This window comes from Monodelphis domestica, chromosome 1, assembly GCF_027887165.1.
Source record: "Monodelphis domestica isolate mMonDom1 chromosome 1, mMonDom1.pri, whole genome shotgun sequence".
NCBI classification, from domain to species: domain Eukaryota; kingdom Metazoa; phylum Chordata; class Mammalia; order Didelphimorphia; family Didelphidae; genus Monodelphis; species Monodelphis domestica.
In genome coordinates this window covers 322,866,034-322,882,037 of record NC_077227.1, presented here as the reverse complement: position 1 = coordinate 322,882,037, position 16,004 = coordinate 322,866,034, and the positions used below count along the sequence as shown (strand labels likewise).

Below are 16,004 nucleotides of genomic sequence, written 5' to 3'. Positions count from 1 at the left end.
TCTATTAAATGGGTATAATATATAACATACAGAATATATATATGTGTACATATATATATACTTCACAAAACTTTTCTTGAAGAAAGCACTTTATAAACTTTAAAAATCAACAGAAATTATTATAAAAGGACAATTACTATTTTAACTATTATAACAAGATAAAACATAGAGGGGAAGGAGAGAGATCACAACTAAACATCTTCCCCTAAGACTATGAGTTGTGTTCTGTGTGAACAAAAGGAGAATGCATGTCAATGAAATCATTCATTTCTTTGAATGTAGGAGAAACTGTTATTTCCTCCAGGAAGGAAGACAGGCTCTGAAATCAGAAGACCTGAGTTCAAATCCTACTTATAATACTTACTGCCTGTGAACCCTAAGGCAAATCATTAACCTCCATCATCCTCAGTTTCCTCATTTGCAAAGTGAGAGGACTGAGCTAAATGGTTTTTGAGGCCCCCCAACAAGTCAGAAAGGAAGATGAATATAAATGAAAGAAACACTCTCTAGCACAGTAGATCATTGACAAAAGACTGAACTTGACTTCACAGGATCTGAATGTGAATCTCAGCTCTGCCATTTACTACCTATATGACCTTACAACCCAAGATACCTTTATTGAGGGGGTAGCTCTCCCTGTAGAGGTTTTATGGAAGAATCATAACATCATGGATTTTGAGATAGAAGAGACCTTATAATCCACAGAATCCAATCTTTTTATTTAAAGATAAGGAAACTGAGGCTCAGACAAAAGAAATTATTTACATAGGATCACATAACTAGTAAATATCTGAGATAGATATGGATAAGGGTTGCTCAGAATGAGAAGGCAAAACATTTTATACCAAGATAAGGCAAAAATGAGCATATAATTTAGATATAAAGAGTGATACCAAAAGCAAATTAGGGAAGCACAGAATGGTTTACCTGTCAGATTTATGGATAAGGAAAGAATTTAGATCAAACAAGATATAGAGAGCCTTATGATATATAAAATGAATAATTTTAATTATATTAAATTGAAAAGATTTTGTGCAAACAAAATCAATGCAACCAAGATTAGAAGGGAAACTGAAAGCTGAGGGAAATTTTTATATCAAGTTTCTCCGATAAAGGCCTCATTTCTCAAATATCTAGAGAACTGAGTCAAATTTATAAGGTATAAGTAATTGATAAATTGATAAATGATCAAAAGATATGAACGGGCAGTTTTCTTATTTAAAAAAAATCAAATCCATCTAAAGCCATATGAAAAAGTGTTCCGAATCACTATTAATTCAAGAAATGAAAAATTAAAACAACATACTTATCAGATCACTAATATAACAATAAAGGAAAATGATAAATGTTGGAGGCAATGTGGGAATATTGGATCCATTGTTGATGGATTTGTAAACTGATCCAAGCAACTTGGAATTATAATCATTAAAATTGTGCATGCCTTTTGATCCCACAATACCACCACTACATCTATATCTCAAAGAGATTTTTTAAAGGGTCAGAGACCTATTTGAAAAAATATATATTTCTAGCAAATATGGTGACAAAAATGGAAATTGAAAGTATATACATCAGTTGGGGAATGGCTGAACAAGTTGTGGCATATTGTTGTGATTGATGGAATACTATTGCACCCTGAGAAATGATCAGCCATATGATTTCAGTAATACCTTGAAAGACTTACATGAATTGATGCAGAGTAAAGTGAACTGAACCAGGAGAATATTGAATGCAGTGAAAGCAACCCAATGAACTGTGTTCACAATTCTGAAGGACTTTAGATGAAAAATGCTATCCACCTCTAGAGAAAGAACTGAATGCAGATTGAAACATTATTTTTTCACTTTTTTGGTGTATTTGGGGGGATTGTTTTATGATATCTTCTTTCACAATATGACCAAAATAGAAACATTTTATATGATCACATATGTATAACCTAGATCAAATTGCTTATCATCTCAGGGAGACAGAAAAGAGGTGGAGGAGGGAGAGAACTTGGATGTCCAAGTTTGGGAAAATGTATGTTAGAAATTGTTATTACATGTAAATGGGAAAAAATAAAATATTATAATAAAGTCCATTGGAAACTAGAAGAAAAAAAGAATGAGAAGCATAGATGGTTTGTGATCTGAGTCTCTAGAGACAGTTCCCTCATTGATGAAATCACAAATTCATCAAAGCACTGAAATATTTGAACACACACACATACTACTATTGTTAAAGGTAAAACTTATGGTTGGACTGAATATATTTTTAGTTGGTCACCAGGGATTTAAATTCTAAATCCCAATGAAATACTCAAGTCAGAATGGAATTTTATGGTGGTTAATTTACAATAGAGTGAAGATATTAAGGAAGAAAGAAAGAGAGAAAGGGGGAGATATACCAGACAGGAGTTTGGAGGCCCCAGCCAAGGGGAAGGGGGAGGGCCAGAGGATTAAATCTAGCATGGCTTCCAGCCACGAGGTCTCCTCCAAGATGAGGACCTCCTTGGAGGCTTGTGCCTCCAGAAAAGTCAAGGAAAGGGAAGTAAGCCTTGCACTCACCATGTGACAGTCTAAGGGAAGCAGTCTGAGGTCTCATGCTTGAGTTCCTCCACAGTCATAGGAAGTGACGCAAAATATAAAGGCAGTTCTTTACATCACTTCCTGTGTCTCACATGTACCAATGGTGGCTTAAAGTTGGCTTTGGATGGCCCAGGGAGTCAGTCAGTTGTTTCTGATTTGTCACTTGCTAGCACACTCGGGTCATAGACCTTCCTACCCCACACTTAATCCTTAAGTGGGGGGGTCTACATATTCCTGATTGCTAAAATTCTAAAGACTAAGCAGGGTGGAGTAAATCTAAAATTCACACTATCTAAGATCAGATATTGAAGATGCCAAGGTCATCCACTGCATCCCAGACCATCACCAGCCATTCTGATTGTTGTCTTGTCACTGAACTTTTCTGATTCTGGAAGAGAAAATGAGACTAATGACTTTGTTCAATTCTGTCTTATTTAAATCTGGTCTTTGTGATGTCCTTGGTCCTCTTCAAAATAAAGGACCAACAACAACAACAACAATGAAATTGATATATTAATCTTAAATTGGAAGTGGAGCTTTACTACTAGAATCTAGTGTTAGTGGGTAATATAAAAGGCAAAAGCTGAAATTAAATTCAACAGTATTGAGCACCTATGTTATTTGTATCTTCACATATATAAACTGAAAACCCTCCATTCCAACAAATAAGTATAGATCATCAAAATAAATTCATTTATTAGTCATGTCTACTCAGAGATGAAGCATGACTATTTTATCATCAGTCTTCTAGGTATTAGGATCATACCATCATGTAGATTTAGAGCTGGAAGGAACCTTAAAAGCTATCTAGTCTGAATTCCTTAATTTACAGATGAGGAAATGGACGTCCTCAGCATATGAGCAGGTTACCCAAGTAGTAACAAATGTGGTGATAAAAATAACAATATGATTATAATAAGGTTAATAAGTAAATAATAAATAATGCTAGGTTTCACAGTGGATAGAACTCTGGATCTGAAATCAAGAAAACTTGAGTTCAAAACCAGCCTCAGATACTTACAATCCGAGTTACCTTGGGTGAGTCACTCAATGTCTTTATGCTTCAATTCCAACAACTGCATAATAGAAAAAATACTAGCATCTGTTTCCCAGGACTAGTGTAAAGATCAAATATTATAATGTTTCTAAAGCACTTAGCACAGTGCCTAGAACATAGTTCTATATAAATGTTCTATCATTATCATCATTTAAATAGTGATATAAAGATAAACTATGAAGTAGTGTGGCATAAGGGATAGAGAGCCAGCCCCAAAACCAGAAAGACCTAGATTCCATTCCATAGTCACTCAGTCTTTTGGAACACTAGGAAGCTCTCTGTAAGTTTCAAATAAAATATCAATGTACATTGGTAGAAGGATATTTTTTCCCTTATAATTCCTTATAATAAAGAAACCATACATTCAGTTCCTATCCTTATTATAGGATAACTGGTATAAATGTTTCCATCCACATTTTACAGCTAATAAAAATGAGACTCAAAGAAATGTAAGTGGCTTGTCTATGTTTACACAGGTATTATTTTTCAGAACTGGCATTGAAACCCAGGAACAGGAATTTATTAATAACAATGAGAATAAGCTACCAAGGAAAGAGATATCTTGGCTAAGAAAAGATAAGAGGTTAGAGAAATATTTATTGTTCATGGATGAGCAAGGTCAACATATTCAAAATGATAATCCTACTTAAACTTATGTACTTATTTAATGATACCCCAATCTAATTACCCCAAAAATTCTTATCGAGCTAGAAAAAATAATAACAAATTTAATTTGAAAGAACAAAAGATCACGAATAGCAAAAGAAAAAAAAGAAAAGCAAAAGAATTAATAGCAAAATAGCAATGAGTATTAGTAAAGGAATTAATTTTAAAAATATAAAGAAAAGTTCTAACAATACTAGATTTTATCAGATTTATGGATAGAAGAATTTATGAATCAGCAAGGCATGGATAGCATTGTGAAATGCAAAAATGTATAATTTTTGGTATTGTGACAAGAAAATCACTTTAAAAGACTGATATATATTAATTTAAGGTCGCCAAGGAATTCAGCTATGTAATTCCTAAATGAAAACTCAAGTCAGCAGTCAACCTTTTATGGAGTTTAATTACAAACAGGATGAAGAAAGGTATTAGAGATAGAGAGAGAGAGGGAGAAAGAAAGGGGAGAGAAGGGAATAGGGCTTAAATACCCCTTCTGTTAGGCTGGGCCAAAAGGCCCAAGCCCTTAGATAGCTGGGGCAAAGAAAAGAGATCAGTCCCTATTACTCACGTGACCAAAATGGAGAAACAGTCTCAGGGGCCTCCACCTCCAGCTTCCTTCAGAGTCAGCACAACCTCTCAGAGCCAAAACCTCTCCAACCAACCCCCCTGGTCCTCAGACCCCTCTATCTTTAAGGAAACCATCCAAGTTCCCTCCCCTCAGTTCTCACATCTACCAATCACTGTCCATGTCTTCCCTGTGCCAATGGTGGCTCTACCTTAACCCAGGACTGCCCAGAGGTCTGTGGCTTTGCACATGTCTGTTGAAGGTCATATTCTCAAATAATTAAATTTTGATCCTTTGCTACAGCCCTTCCTAAATCCTGTTACCCTGAGTAGGGTAGAGATTGGAATAATTAAATTTTGATCTGTGCTGCAGCCCTTCCTAAATCCTGTTAGGACTGAGTAGGGTGGAGATTGTAATTTCCAAGACCTGGTTCTGTCATTCCAAGTATCTCTATTGTATCAATTCTAAAATCAATCATGACTCAAAGAAATTCCTGTTCTATTCTTAAGCATAGGTCAAAGCCCTTTCCATTGTTCAGCAAAAGGTTTCTGTCCTAAAGTAATCTTAAGAAAGGAGGAGGAGGAACCTCCCTTGTCAATTGGGTTCACATTCCAATAGACTATCACTAAGAAATTTTCCAAGTATGAAATTTCCCAATGGTGAAATTTCCAACAGTATACTAAATTGAAAGGTTTTGTTCAAATTAAACAGATGTTGCCAAGATTAGAATGAAAGTAGACAATTTAGAGAAAATTTCATAAAGTCTCTTGGATAGAAGTCATATCTAAAATGTAGAAAGAACTTTGTCAAATATACAGAATAAGAGCCATCTCCTAATTGATTAATGGGCAAACGATCTGAATAGTTTGCAGATAAAGAAATCAAAGTCATATATAGGTACATTCAAAAAATCAAGTTAGGGAAATGAAAAACAAGACAATTGTGAGGTATCATCTCATGTCCATCAGAATGGTTAAAGGACAAAATAACAAATATAAGAGGTTTGTCAAAAAGTGAAGACACTAATACATTGTTGGTGGAGCTGTGCACTAATCCAATCATTTTGAAGAGCATTTGAAATTATGCCCAGAGAGCTCTGAAACTGAGTATATCTTTATTGCTGGGTCTATTTCCCAAGGAGGTCAGAGAAAAAGGAAAAGAATCTATATGTTTCAAAACATTTGTAGTAGCTCTCTTTGTGTTGGCAAAGAACTTGAAGTTGAATAGATGTCCAACAATTGGTAAATAACTAGGCAAATTGTGGTCTATGATTGTGATGGAATACTACCTCACTATAAGAAATGTTGAGCAGATGAGTTTTTTAAAAAACTTGGAAAGAACTATATGAGATAACAAAGAGTAAAATTGCTGGACTCAGGAGAACATTAGACAGAGCTACAGATTTAATATTTGAAGAATAAATTGTAAATGTTCACTCCCAGAGAAGGAACTGAAAAGTGGGATCATGAAAGACATAATCTATATATAATATCTGTTTGCTGGATGATGCCTTCTATAATAAGTGGAGGGTAAGGAGGGTTTGAATTTTTTTTTAATTAATAGAAAAGATAAAAGAGAGTTTAAGAGATGGATGTTTGAAATCTAATTTTATCCATGAGACAGTCTGTCTCCAAGATTCAGGAGTCATCTTGCTTGAATAAATTTTAACTCAGTGATTTGTGAGAATGTACTGAATAACTTGAAAACTTACCTTTACCCTCTTTACAAAAGGGCTAAAAATTATAGCAATAGTATAGAACTGTCTAAAGACAGGAGAGATAGGTAACTTAGAAGACAACAAGGTGAAACAGGAGCTCAGGGCAGAGTTTGAGACTGAAAGATATTGCCTTTGACAGTCATCTTCATAAGGGAAATACAGATTGACTGAAAAAAGAAAGCCAAAAATGACTTCAGTTTGCCAGTCTTCTAGGTTGGAAAACTGATGGTTTAACTAATGGGAAATAGAGCATTGAGGAAACTGGACTTATGGGGAAACCTAATAGATTCATTTTGGGGAAATATACTGAATCCGAGTTGATAAGATATCCGAATAAGGTTCCAATGGCCTATAGGTCACAGGAAATATGAAAACAAAAATGGGAATGGAGCTATAGATACTAGATGATTCCATAAGAGGAAATTTGTTCACTGTGATAGTAGATATACAAGTAGGAAAAGCAAAGTACCAAGGACAGAGATTTTGGGAATGCCTATAATTGTTAGTAAGAATAAAGTCAGAAAGTGATGCAAAGGGATAAGAGAAGCACAACTTTAAGGCAGTAAGGGAGCTCAGGGGCATATAATCTAGCCAATAACTATCAAATAATCTTGGGAACCACAGTCATAAAGAGGCATCCAACCCCTACTAGAGAATCTCTAGCAAAAGGAAACAAATGACATTTTGAGGCAATTTATTCTATTTTTGCAAGGGTCTTTTTTTACTGATACATATGTGTGGTTGTGTGTATCACACTACCTTCATTTGCCAAAGCATCCATCTTTCCTTCCCAGCCCAGAGAACTATCCTTTATAATGAAGACTAGAAAAGAAGAGGGGAAGGGAAAGTTCAGCTGTACTAGCTCATATGTCAATAAAGACTGACATCATTTGCAGTGTTCCACATATATAGTCTCCCATTTATGCATTGCCATATCTCTTCTTTGTGGTCAAACATGGTTATAATTTCACAGCTTTCGGTTTTTATTTTGTCGTTCTTGTTCTTTCCATTTGTTTTGTTAGAGACAATGAATAGTTTTGTTGGTTCTATTTACTTCTTTTCACATCTGTTCATAGAAATCTACCAATGCTTCTAAATATTCTTCATACGCATGATTCCTTATAGCTCATTAATCTTCCTTTACACTTACAACAACCCATTCAGTCAGTAAGCATCTACTTTGTTTCCAGTTCTGAGAGACAATGAAAAGTTTTGCTGTTTTGCTTTTTTTTTTGCTTTATATGTGTTCTTACTTTTTAGGTTCCTCTTTGGACATATGACTAGCAGTAGGATCTCTAGTCAAAAAGAAGAGACACTTCAGTCACTTTTTTAGAATAATTTCACATTTCTTTTCAGAATAATTAGACCAGTTCATAGCTCTTTCATTAGTAGGTTAGTGTAAAGGTCTTACTACAACTCAATAGTATTTACTGTTTGTGTCTTTCCCAATTTTCTGAGGGTAAGATAAAACATTTGAAATTGTTTTGCTTTGAATTTATCTTATTACTAGTATTTTAAGTCACTTTCTTCTAGTTGTTAATAGTTTCCAATTTCTTTTTTGAGAATTATTTATTAATAGCATTTTATACATATCCATTAGAGAGTAGGCTTTGGTTTTATATATTTATATTCATTTTCTACCTAGCTTGGATATCAGACCCGTATCAGAGATAATTGATGAAAATATTTTTCCCAATTGCCGTATCAATAGAGATTTGTTGAAGAATGAAAGAATCTAATCTGTTACCAAGTCAAGTCTTTCTCTGGAATATCTCTAGGATTTAGATCACTTCTTCTCCCTCCTAAACACTACCAACTAGTCCAGCCTCATGCTATAATGCTTTATTTATAAAAATTTTCAAAAAAATCTCACAGTATTATTTGTCCCTTCTTTCCCATACTATCCTGCTTTATGCTGTTGGATTGATTTTCTTGAAATGGAGAATAAAAAAAAAACTCAGAAATTGAAGGAACCGCAGCCAAAATTTAGACCCAACCATATCTGAATAGTGATTCTCTCTATAAGGAATAGTTCAGACACTCCTTCTAGAAGTAGCTCATTCCATTTTGGATACAGTCCATTTTTGTTGGGAAATTTTCCCCTACATCAAAATGAAATCTAGCCTCATGCAACTTCCCCCCACTGCACCTAGTTCAGGCCTCTGGGATTAACCAGAAAAATTCTAATCCCTTTTTCCCATGACAACCCTTCAAATGCTTGAAGATATTGATTGTGTTCCCAATACATTTTTTTTTCTCTAACCTAAACATCTCCAGTGCCTTCAATCAATGCTCATATGAACTAGTTTCCATTCCTTCTCAAAGATCTTCTCCTCAGATTTTTATGCACTTGTGCATCTTGACCCAATATGGAATTTTTAATACTCCACATGTCATCATTATTAATTGAGTGTGAGTAAGAGATTTTTCCCATATTTCAACAAACTGGAGTAAAAAAAAAATCAACAACACCCTAATGATGCCCCCTTCCTCAAGGGTCAAAGAGTTAAAGCCTTTAGCATCTGTCATAACAGAATTTTCCTGAAAAGAGTTCATTCAAGTAAAAGAAAGAACAGCGGAAAAGTCATATCCAGCCAACATGAAATGATCACTAAACCCTTTCCCCAGATCACAAAGGGAAGCATATGTACAGCCATTCAGCCCTCCAAGAAGAATGAATGGAGAAGTTTACACAGTGCTTTGGAATGAGAATCAAAGATTAGACAGAAGTCTGCAGGAAGCAAATTCATTACAGCCGTATCAGTCAGTAATACCACAGCTGTTTTCTGCTTGCTTATCTTCTCTAAGCTTACCTTTTACTGGGAAGCACATGTCTTTCTTCTTATTTAGACATTACTCTTTCCTCTGGAAATATCAGTAAGAATTTTCTAGATACTTATGTGGAATATTACTTCACTCAATTGCATTTCATTCAATAAATATTTAGAGCCAGCTGGATACAAGATACTGTGCTTATTCCCAAGGATACAGATTTGTAAATGCCATATTCTCTGCCCCCAAAGAACTCATACCTTATTTGGATGAGAGGGATATATGGTATGGAGGTTCATCTTCTTAGGAGGAATTACTTTCCTGACGCAAGTTAGACAAGAGTTGTAACTAGGGTAAAGTGTCTAGAGCTTTGACCTAAGGAACCATATTTAGAGGTTGGTGATCTTAAACAGCTCTGTGGAGTATGTAGTGCAAGTACAACTATTCCATATGCAGATATGGAAACTAAGGTTCAGGGAACTTAAGTGATTTGCCTATAGTTTAACAGCTCACTAAGTGTCAGAACTATTTGATCTCTACTCTTTGGACTCCAAGTCATGGACCCTTTCCACTATTCAACAATTCAAAGCCCAATAGGAATAAAACAAAGGTTCAATCCCTGGATGAATAAGGTGAATTTATAAAGGAAAGTTTTTAGGAAAAGAGGCACATGCACATTCAGGTCAATATAAGCATGCTATAAGTGCTTATTATATATAAGACCATATAATTTGTACCCAAGAATGAAAAGATGAAAAATGGCATGATCTCTGGTATCAGAAAGCCAACAATCAATGAAACAAGTACCAGTGACACACTCCAGTCATGTCCAAGGCCTATTTTAAATGAGAATTGACCTAAATTACACTAAAGGTTTCTCCCTTACTCACAAAAGGAAACAAAGGGGAAACAAAGAAACACACATGTTTTAATATAAACTAAGTGCTAGGCATTCAGCTAAAGGCTCTAAGAATATTAATTCATTTGATCTTTTGACAGTCAAGAGTAAGCAGCCAATAATTAGAGATTTATTAACTACCTTTTCTGGCTTGCCTGGACAAGCACAGGTGGCTGGCCATGTGTCCTCTTGCAAGTTCCATATTCTACCTGGGATAGGGAGGAGGAAAAAATACTCTTTCCCCTTCCACCATCACCCCCATCTTGCTTCACTGTACTCTAAAAATCCAAAGGAAAAAAAGTATAGGAAAAGAAAAATGGGAGAGGGATCTTATTCTCTAAAATTCACTCTTATAGCCTATGAGGGAAAGATAGGTCCTCTCTGAGAATGCACCCCACCCCGATTTTGAGTAACCAATCATCTTGGAGTTGGTCCCTGTCACTGGTGGCCATACAGAAGAGTTCTTCAAATTCTCTCAGTGAGAAGTTGGAAGCAATTCTGCCTCCATAGGAAGTGCCTTTGTTGAGGTAACTCACCAAATTGGTCAGCAGCTTCTCTAATCATCCCCATTACATAGTATTAGTAGAATACAAATTCAGCCATCATCTGTGTTCACTTGGGCAATTACTAGAAGAAAAAACTCAGACCCAAGCATCCAAACTATCTACCATTTTCACAGCTTGAACTCTAAGAGTGAGGAATGATTACTGGGGGCAATGTGGTATAGTGGAAATAAGGTCTTCCACAGAGGAGGTGCTTAATAAATAACGTTATTCTTTAAATTTACACACTTGTGTGAACTTGGGCAACCTTCTCAGAATCCCTGATTCCATTCTCAACCTGTAGAGTGCCATAGAATTGGGAGTTTTTATTATTATTCAAGAAGGAAACGCTATTACAACCTAAAGAAAAATGGGAACCCTTGCACTCTGTGGTATGTGATGGGCCCTGTTCATAAAATCGCTGTTGCTCATTGTTCCCATTAAGCTGGGTCAACATGTGCCTGTAAATTCCTCCCCAAAGAGAAATCAGAACAGCATCAGCAGCACCAGAATATGACAAACAACTCAACTATGGAGAGGTGGTTGCCAAACATTCAGCAGTGCTCAGATTGCACCAGAAGAGGGGGAATCAGATAAGAAAAATAAACTCAGTTGTGTGCATAGTTCCCTAAATATGTATCCTGCCTGGCAGTTACTGTCCACTTTCACTGTAATGAATATTTGCATTTGGTAGGGGTCAGGGAGCTGTGGTCCCACCGGTGCCTTGTAGAATGTGCTAGTCATTCTCCTCTCTGCTTTCCTCTCCTCCTCCTTCTTCCCCTTAGGCCAAGGGCAGATCACTGTCCAGAAAGTTCAAGGCACAGCACCACCAGCCCTCTTTGTCAATTCTGACCTTCCTGCCGAATGACTGCTGTGTGACCTTGGCCTTCTTGCTAGCCTCTCTAGTCTCCATTCAGGATAATAGCCTTAGAATACATGTTTGCAAAGTAATATGTCCCCTGAAGAGTCAGTGCAAAACACTCAGGGGAGGGAGGTAGTTGTTTTGTTTTTCTGAAATATGAACCTGCATGTGTGCCAACCCCATAACAGATTTGACCAGTTCTCTGAGAATCAATCAACCAATCAATCAAAGAGTATTTGCTCAGTTCAATACCTACTGTGTGCTAGGCACTGTGCTGGGTGCTGAAGATGCAAACACAAAAATAAAGCAGTCTCTGCCCTCACAGAGCTTATGTCCTACTGAAGAAGTTACACATAAGTATACAAGCTAGATAATAGAAAAGGCAAGGTAAGGTAACTGGTGTGGGCAGGAAGGATTAAAGGAGAGGATGGGGTCAGAAAAGACCTCCGGTGTGTGGTGGCATTTGAGCTGAGCTTCAAAGGAAGCTAGAGATGCTAAGGAACAGAAATGAGATGGTACTACATGTGGCTAAGGGGAGGCTTAGGAGGAGACAAGATCAGAGATCAAACAAGAAGGGATCAGAGACAGAGATCAGCGTAGCAAAGTGCAGATGGTTGGCTTCAGAAAATGAATTATTGTGGTCCCAGCAGTTTAGGAAAGCATGTCCCCAAGGCATGAAAGGATATGCAATGTAGATCATAGGATCCTGGCCTTAGCATAAGAAGGAACCTCCTTGGGGCAGTCATCTAATTCAAATACTTTATTTTTCAGATTGAGGAAACAGGCTCAGAGATTTTCCCAGGGTCGCAAAGATGATAAGAAAGTCAGAAACTGAAGACAGACTACTATCTGAATTGACTCAAAATACAATGTGCATTCCATTACACCAGAGCGATCAAACTCAAAGCCTACTGGACAGACAGAACCAGGTGAAAGGTAATTGGGAAATATTTCTCTGAAGATAAACAAAAATATAATATGACATAGATAAAGCTAATTCGTGGTTTTCTAAGTGAATATGCAATCTATAGGATTGTTTCTATTCTATTTGAGTTTGACACCAGTGTGACTCCATCATAAAGAGGAAAGCCTACACTGATTAAATTTCAGAAATATTTTCTGTATATATTCAGAAAATTTGAAATAAGAAGGAAGTTATTTCACAAATGAGAAAGGTGCCTCCAATACAATCCACTGAGAGACAATATGATAGAGATTACTATTCAGCTACTGACTAGACTAGTCAACCAATGATGACAATGATGGTAATATTTATATAGTGCTTTAAGGTTTACAAAGAGCTTTACAAATATTATCTCATTTGAAGCTCACAACCCTGGGAGGTAGGTATCATTTTATACCCATTTAAAAATCATTGCTTACTACCATTTTGCATTGTTCTTCGAATACAGACACCACAGAGTAAAATAGTAGAAAGCCCACTGATTTCTGTGAAGGAAGAATAACTCCTGGACTGGCTCTATTTCCAGCTTGCCAGTGAAATAATGATAAATTTCATTTCCCCTCTCTCTGAAGTTCAGATTTTCTATCTGCCAAATAAAGATAAAGGATCACTGCTAAATTGTCTTTTCCATTTCTGACATTTCATATCCCTAAGACTCCAATGACCCTTCCAGCTCTGACATCCTATGATTCTATCATTCTAATTCCACTTATAAAATAAAAAATCAGAATGAAAAGAACCTCAGATGGCATGTAGTTCAACCCTGAATAGGAGGCTCAACAAATGGTCATCCAGCCTTTATTTGAATGCTTCTCTGATTAGAAGCTTGCTTTTTGTTTTTAGAAGCTATTAGGAGCGATATGTTGCTCTCTGATGGCCATGCACTGTTTGAGTACCTACTGTGGCTTTCTGCTGCTTATTGAATTCATAATATGTATTTAATGAAATTCATGGGCAGCGGTGACATCTCCAGATGAGCAATTCTCTGGATTTCCCTAAGACCAACTACAACGTTGTAGATAAAGCACAATAAACCACAATGTAAATGTGCTTACTTTGCCCCTAGTCATTTGCTACCATGTAGCCCAATTCCCCCAAGTATAGCCCTGTAACATCAAGGTGGCTCTTTTCTTAGGAGTAGCATCATTCTCTCCCCACCTCCCCCAAAAGCACTATCCTGGAGTGAACTCATGTTGATAAATTCTTTTAAATAAAGTTTATAGTGTTTTTATTATTTTGGGAGCCTCTGCTATCTGTCTGTCTCATCCTCTAACCTCCCACTGAACTCCTGGATACAATGGTGTAATCATTAGATGACTCCCAAGGAGGGCTACTCCTCCCCTCCCTGCCCCCACTCCTGACTGAAACAGCAGCCTTTTGGATTATTCTCATCATTAGGAAGTTTTTCCTTGCATTCAGCCAAACTCTGTCTCTCTCCACCTTCCACCCATTGTTCCCATGTCTGCCCTCTGGGACAAAAAAGAACAAATCTAATCCCTCTTCTACAGAGCAGTTCTTCAACTACTTGATGACAGCTATCATGTCCCCCTAAGCCTTTTCTTACACCAAACATTCCCAGTTCCTTCCATCAATCCTCATAGGACATTCTTTAGGCTTCTCACCATACAGGTCATCATCCCCTGGGTACATTTCAGCTTTTCAATGACTTCCTTAAATGTTGCATCCTGAATTGACCACATTACTCCCAGATACAGTAGTTAACCTACCCTAATAATAATCTAGTTTAAATGAAGAATAACCAGACCCAATGGATTTCCTTGCACGGGGATCAGCAGCTATTTGCTTGGAGATGACTGGGTTAGAAGGGAAAGAGAAGCCATAGAACCTGAACAGACCCAACCATTCTCAACCACATGAAGTTGGCCAGTAGGGCTTCATTTTAGGCAAACACCAGAACCCTGCCAATTTCCCAATGCCACTGATGAAATGCCTGCAAAACCACAGCACAAACAGTGACAGCGATGGAAAAGAATTTGGCTGGAAATCAAGACTGCCTCAGATCCCATGGACCGTGGTTTAGGACAACCATATTGTATTTGTCGGGGGAGAGGTGGGAGACATCTAATTCCAATGTAACTGAAACTAAAATCATGGAATCACAGAATGTTAGAACTGTGAGGGACCTTAGAATCATAGAACAGAGAAAGTCAGAACTGAGAGGGACCTTAGAATCCTGGATACAGATAAGAAGACATCAAATGTTAAAACTGTCAAAAGACAATACAATATCAAAGAAGTATATAATGGAATAGCTAGAAGTTACATGAGAATTATAAAGTAATTTTTTCCAGTGGAAAGAGGAAGAAGGAGGGGAGAAAATAGATTTTTATTATTTGGAAAAATTAAATCTAAAAAAGCAATATAAAATAAAAACATGAAAAACAAAAAGTTGACAAATGGGGAGATTTTGTTACTACCAAGTTAAATAAGTGTGTTTTTAAAAGAAACTGCACATAACATAATTTCATGGTTTTATACAAAAATCATAGAGTAATAAAGTCCTAGATCTAGAATAAGTTGGAATCATGGGACATAGATTATCAGTTCTGGAAAGGACTTTACTCTCCTAGAACACTGAATATAACAAGGTAATATAATATATGATATTATATATATAATATAATAATAATATAATATAACAAGGTAACAAGGACTTTAGAAGCCATGAACTCCAAAAAGTGATTTAGTTCAATTCCTTCATTCAGAGGTAAGGAAAATGGACCTTCCAGTTGTATTCTTGAAAGCCTTTCTCCAAAATCAAAAAGCCCCTCAAAATATGCCAATTTTCCAATCCACTTCAATCAAGTTTTTTTTTTTTTTTCTGATCTCTCTCAGATGTCAGGAACAATGTGACACTGCTTCACTTTAAAGGGGAACAGCATTCTGAAATCCTAATTCTTGCTGAGGAAGTTTTCTGAAGAGTCTTGCTGCTCAGCCTGGAAGATTGGCTTGGTCACTGATTTCTCCGAGAAGCAAGTACCAGCAACCCCTCTGGCCACCCAGGCCACTGTGTTCTATTGAGTGGCTGAATCAACGTGTCCACGGCCTGAGGAAGTCTCCAGTTCCCCAAGAGAAAAGGATGTAGAGTGAGAATAATTCAGATAATACATGATAAGGTCATTGTGACTCTTGGTGCTATTCCACTTTCCTCTCCTTGCAATATTATTCATGAAGTCTGCATATTTCTTCATCCTTGTGTTAGCTTTTCTTACCCATATCATTTATTTCTAACTATTCCCCTAAGCTTTTAATAGGAAAATCTGGCTTCTTTTAAAGATAAAAGACAAACTCCTTAGACCAGTCTTCCAGGCCCTGAGTAATTGGGTAAAAGCATGGTTGTTCAGGTTCATTTCTCCTTATTTACTTTATGTCC

The 16,004-nt window shown here is 36.6% G+C and overlaps 1 long non-coding RNA gene across 1 annotated transcript; it reads left to right on the top strand.

Annotated features, from left to right (window-relative positions):
* Positions 1 to 12,423: 12,423 nt before the first annotated feature.
* On the top strand, positions 12,424 to 15,757 carry LOC130453612 (uncharacterized). The gene is made up of 2 exons (XR_008911056.1): positions 12,424 to 12,582; positions 15,467 to 15,757. It is a non-coding gene; the product is annotated as an uncharacterized LOC130453612 (long non-coding RNA).
* The last annotated feature ends 247 nt before the right edge of the window (positions 15,758 to 16,004 follow it).